This window comes from Castor canadensis, chromosome 7 (assembly GCF_047511655.1).
Source record: "Castor canadensis chromosome 7, mCasCan1.hap1v2, whole genome shotgun sequence".
In the NCBI taxonomy this organism is placed as follows: domain Eukaryota; kingdom Metazoa; phylum Chordata; class Mammalia; order Rodentia; family Castoridae; genus Castor; species Castor canadensis.
The window spans coordinates 87679354-87689773 of NC_133392.1; the positions used below are offsets into that span (position 1 = coordinate 87679354).

The window sequence follows — 10420 nt, forward strand, 5'->3', positions numbered from 1 at the left end:
AGAATTCACTCATACTAAGAATCAAGAAAAATCACAACTTGAATAAGAAGTGATAATCAACAGACACAAACACCAAGACGAATCAGATGTTGGAATTATCTGACAAGAATTCCAAAGAAGCCATCATAAAAATGCTTTAGTAAGCAATTGTAAATTCTCTTGAAACAAATGAAAATATGAAAACTTTAACAAAGAAGTAGAAGTCATACAAGAGAATCAAATGGAAATTTAAAAACTGATAATTATCAAAAGCAAAATGAAGTACTCACTGAATGGGGTTAGTATGAATGGGTCAGTATTAGGATGGAGATAGAGGTAGAATAGTGAGCCTGAGAAAGAGCATGGAAATTTCCATGGAAATGTACAATGGTCAGAAAACAGACCAGGGAAAAAAGAGAGAGAGAGAGAGAGGAGAGAGAGTGAAATTGAAAAAAATATCTGAAGACATATAGTCTGAGAAATTCCTAAATTTGGTAAAAGACATAAACCTATATATTCAAGAAGCTAAGAAAATCTTAAATGAGATAAACCCAAAGAAATTCATACCGTGGAACTTTTTAACTAAACTTTTGAAAACTAAATACAAAGAAAAATCATGAAAGCAGCCAGAGCAGAAGGGGAACAAAATTCATATGATAGCAAATTTCTCACTTGAGACCAAGAAGGATAGAAGGAAGTGACAAAAATATTTCAAATGCTGAAAGAAAAAAAGTCAATTTAGAATTTGATATCCAGCAAAAATAGCCTTCAGGAATGAAGAGGAAATCATTATGTTCTCAGATGAAGGAAAGCTATGAAAATTTGTCACAATAAACCTTCTCTAAAGAATAGCTAAAGAAAATTCTCTAAGCAAAAAGTAATGAAAACAGGAAGATTTTGAACTCAAGGAAGGAGAGAATGTTGGAATGGGTAAAGATTGGGATATGCATAATGGTGGAATGTTCTCAGGAATATCTGAAGTTATATTTGACAGTTGAAACAAAAATCACTACAACTTCTGATGTGGTGCTTACTATGTAAAAAGGAAATAGTTAAGAAAATTTTATTTAAAAAGTGAGAATGCTAAGTGGACCTTAATAAAAATACCTCATTTGAAGTGATAAAACCTTGTAACTAGTAAACTGGTAAGTTACTGTCTGGAATAGAAAAAATTGCTCTTTCTGAAACTGGAAATCTAGCCATCCAAAAACACTCTAAGTGGACTCTAGTAAGAAATACAATTTTATTGTGTAAAAAACAATGTAGTTCCAGGACAGCCCAATCTGGCCAGTGTAAGAACAGGTCATCAGGTGTCACGAGACTGAAGAAGGAGGTGGACAGAGCTAGATTTGGGCAGAGTGCAATTTATTGGGGGTAGAATTATGGTCCGGTAAGACCAAGGGATCCTAGAATTTGGGTCAGAGGGAAAGACATATACATTAGTTAAGACAAATTGACTTCATCCAAGCTGAAATACACTGGGTTTATCATATACTTAGTGCCAGGATATGTTGTAAAGCTCCACATACTACTCTGATGGTTGTGTCTTTTTATGGTTTGCTTGGAAACTGTGCAGGAAAAACTGACTCTAGTTATGCTGGGGCAATCATAGTGGTTACAACTCAAGATGGCTGTGGTCATGTTAGCCTGAACTGATACAAACAATAAAGTCATTCCAGTGCTTATTGGATCAGAAAGGTCCCCTTTGACCATTCAGGTTGGACATGGGAACAGATGCACTGGGGTTTGAAGAAAAGTAGATGGGTTCCAATGTCTGTACACCCTCTTTAAATTCTACCACAAACAGACTTCAAGTTTAAATTCACACAAAGAATTTTTACTTTTGATTTTTAATAATATCCCTGAGCAATTAAATCCAAATTAGCAGTAGGTTTGGTTCCACCAGCTGGGAAAATCAGGAAATAATTATAACTGCCATAGGCCTATTGCCTGGTTTCCCAATTACAAGTCACAAGCAAATACATCTCTTTACTATTCTGCCAGGTGGTGTAAATACATGAATATAAACAAACAGCAACTGAGATGCTAAATTGAGCTGGATGACTATTGTGACCCTGTGCCCTATGCAATAAAAAACAGAGTCACTCTGGGCAAACAAATATTAATGAAGGCCTTAGCCTTCATGTCTGCTTAGTCTTATACCTGTGAATTGGATTAGATTAGCATACGCAGACATGGAGAACTGTCTTTACCTTTCTAACTTGAAGGTAGGCCACATGTGATGACCATGGTCTTTAGGAATTTTTTTCCCCTTCCAAGTGCTAGAAGAAAAAGGAGCTTAACCTTCTAGGATTTGAAGCAGAACTGGCTGAAGCCATGTTTCAATTTCTTTATGGCTCCCTGGGCCTGCTGGGCCTTGCAGTTAGAGCCAACAAAGAAGCAACCTTGGAGGAAGGTAGAAAATGAAGTAAGTGAATCCATCCAAATGGGAACCCTGAGGCATTGCAGAGAAGCAGGGCAACGGCTTCATCTTTTGGCTGCTCACACCCATTGCTCCTCCCTGGCTATCAGCACAACTGTGTATCTGTGAGGACTTCATTATGTCCTTTGATTTTCCTTCTTGGTGAGGTGGAATGAAATGTGAGGGCTTAAAACTCCTCTGTGGCTATGGTTTTCAAACCTTAGCTGTGCATTTTGCTGGACACTTGACAGTCAGAGACTGCTACAAATAAGTAGCTGTTCTGCTTGAAATGAGGGGTGAGGATCTCAGATTCTTAATTTCTCAGCCTTCTCCTCAGGCATCCTGTGAAGAAATTAGGACACCAAATAATGCAGCTAGAAACTGCTAAAGTGGCAGGAAGACAATATGATAAATACACAGACTTTGACTTCTACCCTTTTCCTAATGAGCATTACTGGCTCCCTGTCTAGAGTCTTGTTCAGGACTGTAGGCATTTAGTCTCTGGTTCATGTTTAGTTCATGGCTCCCTCCTCACTTTCTGTCAACTGCCATTGGTTGGAGTCCTGCTCCAAGTGACTTATCATGCAAGGACATATAGCTGTTAACCTACCTGATTCAGGAGTTTGCCCATGCTATGTTACTGCTTCCAGGCTTGCTAGGCTGAGTTCTCAGTCCTAAAGGCCACTGGTCAGTGTCTCCAGATCTTGACCCAGCAGGTGGTTGTGTCATTCTCTCTTTGGAGCAGTCTAAGCATGCCTTTTGTATTAGGGACAAACTATGTCATGATAGCCCATTTCTTCAACGGATAGCTCTGCATTGGTAATTTCTTTCTCATATTGAGGCACATATTGGTGTGGATCTGGAGGCAGAGTTTATTACAATGGTCCCAATGTTTCTTGAGGGTATCATAGACCAAGATGAGTTTCTCTTCCACATGACAATTCTTTAAGTATCATTGTATCTTCACTGAGCCATCTCTTTTTGAATTCTGTGTTCTTTATTCAGAATTATTTACCATTTTATTTTTAATACTAAATAACAAAGATTGCTTATCTAATATCCAGAAGAAATGATACTTTTTTCTGTCTTAAAAAATATCTCCAAAAGTCAGGCAGTTCTGTGGGAACTTCACAGTAAGATTAATCTTTGCATCATTATCTTCTGGTCCTTCATCTGAGTACTGTTCTGAACTTGGAGTGTTGATTGATTAGAAGACATTTTTGATTTTTGAGGAATGGGTCATAGTGTATGCATGGAAAGAGGGGTCAGTTGGCAGTGATCTGCGCACTATCTGAGGTGGCATTTCTGCCCACTTCTCCTCTTCCTTTCTAATAGACTGTGCTGAAGGATACTGCCACCATGCTGGGTTATATTGATGGCTGCCCCTCCCTAGTCTCACTGTGAATGTCTGTCTTTCCAAAGAAATGGTATTTTTGTATTTCCAGTACCCAGCACAGTGGTTGACATAAAGTAGTCATTCAATAAATAGTAGTGATTAAATGTTTAGTTGAATGAAATATAGAAAAGGCCCAGAACCATTCTTTTTCTTTTCTTCTGTCTCACACACACACACACACACACTTTCCTCTTCCTACAAGGGTCTAATTGTACACCCAGGCCATGTCCTAATCCTTCCCCTCTTCAGCCCAGACACTTGGCATCATATAGTTGGTTTCCTCAGATAGTGGGGGCTGTTTCAGAATCTGGATTTTCTGCTCTCCTACGTGACCAAGTTCATTTATTCACTTGCAGAATCTTGTGTCCCTATCCCCATGTCTATTCATCAGTTTCCTGCCCAGAAACAAATTTTGATTGGGTGTACTCTTGGCCTGAGTTCCTGCTACTTATGATTTGATCTCCATAGTCTTGACTGTCTAAGATTTTGCTCATTGCCTCCTGTCTCCTTTTCATTTGTTCATCTACAGGGCAAACACTATATGCCTACTCTATGTCTAGGAAAACAACCGTGAGTGAAATACTGGCCCTTTCTTTAGAAACAGAGGAACCCTGCTCTTGTGTGAATACGTTCATCTGTTGTCTATTTTTGAGTCTTCCTTAAGAGTTCACCTTGTTTCCTCTGAGTCTGGGTGTGCTGTGTGCTGATTTCATCCTGCTTTCCCTTGCCACTACCCAATTGCTGCTGCTGGGTCCTGTGCCTGACACCCTGTGAGTCTACACTGGAAGCCTGTGTTCTCTGAAGTCAGAAATATGCTACCTATGACCTTAGGGGACATTACCATACTTCATGGACAAGACAATTTCACATATGCACATGGATGCCTGCTACCTCTTTAAATCTGTGCTTTGTTGGATTCTGTCAGAAAAGAGGATTTTAGTTCTATCGGTCATTGCCTTGATTCTAAGACTTCCTGTTACATGCCCTTGACATTTATGCCTCTACTGGACAAGGTGATTGTGTTTCTTGAAATATATGTTGTAGCAAATGCCTAGGATAGCAAGGTCAATTCACTGGTCCTGGATCTGAATATGAGCAGTAGGTGGTACCAAGGACACAGTTTTTCCTTTTTTTCTCTAATTCTGTATTATCCCATTGAACATATCCTGGTACACATTCATTGGCTTAGTTTTTGGGTTACAATGCTGTGCACATGCATAATCAGATAAGGAGATATGGGCCCCATCCTCATTTTGAAACTCAATGCACCTGGAACAATGAACCTCTGATTCTGCTTACCATCTGCTGGGGAAAGAGAAGGCCTCCATTGCCGCATTTGCCACTTAAATTGAAGGGCACATTCCCAGAAGTCCATAAGAGCTCGGGTCTATAGCTGGGAGTGATTTCACCCTGAAATGCTCCAGATGAGGTTTTGTGGGAGTTCTTTGACTTTCCACATTTGGGAGTAGATTGAAATTTAATTTCTGAGTAGGAGGACTAGTAAGAAAGAGTCAATGTTCTGTAAACCACAGAATAAAAGACTGAGACAAAAAGACAGATAATAAGTATATGTTTTATTTAATAATGTTCTCAGTTGTTTCAGTCATTTTTCTGTAATTTTCATGATGAATGCAAGCGATACTTTTCTGCATATCCTTAGTGTTGAGAAAACAGGCTGGGGAAGTAATTTTTTAGTCAAATATGAAACTGTACATGATTCTAATACCTTGGAGGAGATTTCTTTCTACTTTCCATTGTTCTGTAAATGAAAAGTAAATTATGCTTTGTTAAAAAACTTTCCATTGAATAGTTTTATAGCAAATGTTTCATTCACTTCAATAAATAAATGTACAATATTTTTTGAAAATTGAGACTCTGGCTTTGTAAAATTTAACAGCTCTACCAAATTAGTCTCTCTGGTTCTTATGCTGCAATAGAAAATTATACTTTTTAACTTTTAGTTAAGTAGCATTTAAATGTCTAATTCACTTCTGGGTTTTTGTGAAATGTTAAATCTGTGATGCGCAGAGGTAGTTAATGTTAGAATGTTAAAGGATTTTTAATGATTATGCTCTATCCTAATGAGTGGTGCCATTTTAATGAGCATAAGCGTGGTCATGTAGGTAGAACATCGCCTTAGAAATAGGCTTCTGAAGCCCTCCTCAAAAGACTTCTAATGCATCACTCTGTGGTTCTTTGCAGATGTCTTAGCCTCTCTGGGCATTTGGTTACTGTAAAATGAAAGTAACAAATGCTGGTGTCCACAAAGTTCTCAGGAATCAGTAAGCAAAAAGAGCTTTTTACATGGAAGTGACAGAGGAAATCACAGTGGATCTACCTAGAGCCTACAAGGTACCTTCAGTGTATTTCATTTGTGAGACCGTTGAGCCAAGTCAAAAGTATTTTTGATCTTGAGTTAATTTCTTTGTCTTGTGTTTGTGGTAATGAAATTTTTGGTTTATTTGGGGGAATGTGTGTGAAGGATGAAAGGAAAGGAAGAAGGAAAAATGGAATCTCTTGAAACAGTTGTATTTATTTCTAAATGGAAGATTGCACCTTAATTAAAACACCATACATGGTAGTATGCTATGAGAGGTCCAGGAATTTCCCAAAACCTCAAAGCTGGCTTTCTGCTTAGAAAAAAATAGTGTGTGGGAGATTACAGTTGCTACTTTATGTCCTTTTTGGTTCTTTGTAACCACAGCGCAAGCCACTCTCTGTATTCTTGATTCTTACACCACAATAAAGAAAAGAATTTGGTGTTGTCTTAAAAGCTGTACTCTCCCAAACCTGAATGATTATGGTTGGTCAGCCATGACAAATTGACTACTTGGGGATTTGGCACTGGATTTCTTCTCTAAATGGAAACTGGGGAGCTACTTTCTGGAAGACCAAATGCCTTCCAGGGGTTTGGCTATATGCCATGGTTTGCGTGTCTCCCAAAGGAAACTTGATCTCCAGGGTAGAACTATCAGCAGGTACTTTGGAACTGTCACTGGATGCATGCCTTGGGAGGAATTGTAGGACCCCAGTGTATCTCTTGGACTTTCTGTTTGGCAGTGTAAACTCTTCTATACACATGTGCCTTTGCCATGATGTGACACACACAAGGGTAGTGGTGGTGGTGGTGGTGGTGGTGGTGGTGGTGGTGGTGGTGTGTGTGTGTGTGTGTGTGAGACTCTCCAGAGCTGAGTTGAAACTAATTTAATGCTCTTGAACCTCTTCAACCGTGAGCTAAATAACCTTTCTCTCCTTACAAAGATAACTTCTTAGTTATTTTGTTATAGCAATGAAATGCTAACACACTACATACATAGTTTGTTATGGTGAGTGGGGGAGGTAGAGGAGATGGTGGACAGTCATGGGGAATCTGGAAAATTGACCCTTATAAGGTAAGGCTAGAGGAAGTCAGTATCAGTGAGAACTAGACATAAGCAGCTGGGGCTTTAGAGTCAGGCCTTGAGTTTCTGGGCAAGTAGATTCTGAGGTCATACAAGTCTTGACCCAAATCCGGATTCTGTTTGTTCACTTGACTGTGTGATTTGGAGAAAGATTAAATAAACCTCCCAAGTTATCAGTTTCTGCTTCTATAAAATGGATTTAATAATACTCTGCTGGATTATTGTGAGTATTCAAGCAAACAGTATTTGTAAAGGGTGGAGTCTAGTCCTGACATTCATCAGATTGGGAGGCAAGGTGTGGCTCCAGCCCAGGAGGATGTTCAGTCATTTTGTGCCTGGTCACAATTGATCACAACAACAAAAAAAGGACGAAGACAGTAGCCGTGTCTGAGCTGGAGGTGGGCTCCAGACCCCAGCTGAAAATTGTGCATCTGGGCCTGGGCAATAGACCACAGCTGACTGTGTAAGCTTTGTCATGCATACATGACCAGTTTGATCTTTATCTCAAGACTAAGTTTATTTCTTATTCATTGTACTATCTCTTGTGCTAGCACAATATATAAATATATATAATATATAAATAATTATGGATATTTAATATATAAATATGTTTATAAATACAGAAATAATTATAGGATAAAATTAAATAGAATGAAAATATGGTATCTAAAATGGATTGCACACTTCCTGAGAAAGGCAGATGCAGACTAACTCTGGAATTCTTTATTTTCATTCTTACAGAGACACTTGGCTTAAGCACTCAGCTCCACTCTGACATGTATTTTGATTTCATATGTTATGGCTCACAATTCAGGAATGAGCCCTTGGCAGAAGGCAGTATAGGGGGCATAAAGTACAGTAGATGTACTGTACAACAGCATATGTACAGTAGAATAGAAGGTTATAGGCAAGAGAATATTCAGAGGAAGAATGGCTAATTCATCTTTTATTTTTAGTTGTTTCATCCTAGCAATTTGGTTTCTTCATATTTCTCTATAATTGATAGGGCTAAATTGTAAACAAAATTATCACATAGTTATGTGATATTTTTCAGTATCTTTTACCTGGCATTTTATATATGTACAGCAGTTGATTCATTGTTCTGGCTTATCATATAGGTAACAGTTGATATCAGAGAATGAACACAGAACCTAGTGTGCAAAGAGTTTGGGAAATCTCTTGTTGGGCAGAATGCATTTGCATCCCAAGTGTTTCTTTGAGTTTCCACTGAAACACATCATGTTGCTTAAGGAGATTCTTTTTTTCTGGTTAAAGTTAAATCAAAATAAATCATCAGAAATTTCTGCATGAAAGTATAAATCTCTTGTACATTTCTGGTCACTGAGGGAGCATTTATTCAGGGCTTATCCCAAGGGCACCCAAAACTTGACTTAGATTTTTCTAACCTTGCAAAAAGTTCAATGAACCTGGATTATTTTTTAAAAAGATTTCTAAATGGACAAATTTTTGCCCAATGTATGGGCAAATGCAATGGGAAATAACTTTGTTAATTAAATATTATTTCTTTTCTTATGCAACATATAAAAAGACTTGCATGACAAATAATAGGTTTTCTTACAGCACTTTAACTAATAGGCTCAACAGCAGAGTAGATGGGGCTGAATTTGGTACCCATCAGGCTTTTTTTATTCCTTTGCAGTGATAAAATTCTTGGGCATAGGAGTATCTAACCAAGTAAGAATTGTCTGCAGCACTTTATTGATTTGGGTGGCCAGTTTCATAGATGTGCCCTCAGAAGTTTTAGTCTGTATTTCTCCCATCCAAGTACTAACCAGGCCCAACCCTGCTTAGCTTCCGAGATCAGACGAGATTGGGCACGTTCAAAGTGGTATGGCCGTAGACTTAGTCTGTATTTCTAATCCCTTTGTAGATGCTTATTTCTAAATCCAAAGACTCTGTGTGACTGGATATACATTGACTTAGAAGTCAGAATCAGAGCACCTGAGGAACCCCTTGCTTTGGAGTGAGTAGTTTATATCATATTTTATCTCCAGTGCCTAGCTGGGCTGGGCACTTAAGAAGATGGTGATAACTTGGTGAACAGTCAGTGTCTTCCACTGGGATCTGTGGGTTGCCTTCCATCATGATTGCTCCTACTTGAGAAGTGTGGCACTTAACAGTTGTTCTTAGTCCAGGGTCTGATGTTAAAGACTGCCTTGGTGACCCACTAAGTCCCAGCATGTAAGAGCTCCAACTCAGTAATTACCCATGGTTCATGGTACCATGAAAAAGTCAAGAGATGGAATTTTCTCTAGGAAGGAAATCTAATCCTTAGAAACACTCCAAGGTTGATGTAATCACCTGTGGAAGACTTTCTGTATGTTCAACCCTACTGTGTGCAGAAAATACAAATGGAAGCAGCCTTCACTAGTTCTCTTGACAGAACTAGAGCCCTTCCTTTCCCATCTCAGCTTCAGCTGCCTTGGGAAATGGTGCATTGCCTCACTTTTTCTCTTTCAGAGATTTGATAGTCACATTTTTTGGTTATTAAACAATTGAGTCTAAAATTCCCATCTTTCTTCTAGGATACTGTGATTTCCAAAGGAGCATCATCTTCTTGCGCTGCTTGGTGAAATCCACAAACGTAGAGAGACTACATTTCCTATAGCATGTCCATGGTGGGACCACTCAGTTGGCTTCTCTGAGAAGCCTTGAGAGCTTGTCCACCACCTAGTGCACCTCGTCAGTATGAAAGGACATAAAATCTGGAGGTAGAGTAATGACCTTACATTGCTCTGAGAGCTTCACATAGACATAGTTTTGAGGGTCCCAAAAAACTATAAATTAATCTGAAAAAACAGGTAAGTCAAATGTGGGGCTATACAACAGGTATTTGTGCAGTCATTTATATGTGCAGATTGCTTTCTGAGCACTATTATAGACTTAACCTTAAACTAATACTTTTTCTTTATGAATAGAACATTTATCTATATTGCTTGCAAGTAATGTGTGTGTGTGTGTGTGTGTGTGTGTGTGTTAGCATCCTAAGATAGTTTGTAAACTCCTTGAGGGTAAAATTTACATCTTTGGGAACCATTCATAGGCTTACCAGATGGATTTAGGCTCTAGTCAGAACATAAATGTAGCCTCTTTCAATTCAGAGAGAATTTGTTTCTGATTCCTTGCTTTATCACATCTACCACTCAAAATGTAGTTTATCTACTTCAAAAGCTTTATATTTCTTCCTCATGTTTCCTTTCA

At 38.5% G+C, this 10420-nt stretch overlaps 1 long non-coding RNA gene across 1 annotated transcript; it reads left to right on the top strand.

Moving 5' to 3' along the window:
- Window positions 1-6002: 6002 nt before the first annotated feature.
- On the top strand, window positions 6003-9974 carry LOC141424647 (uncharacterized). Its single transcript, XR_012449519.1, has 3 exons — window positions 6003-6149; window positions 9090-9182; window positions 9745-9974. It is a non-coding gene; the product is annotated as an uncharacterized lncRNA (long non-coding RNA).
- Window positions 9975-10420: the final 446 nt, after the last annotated feature.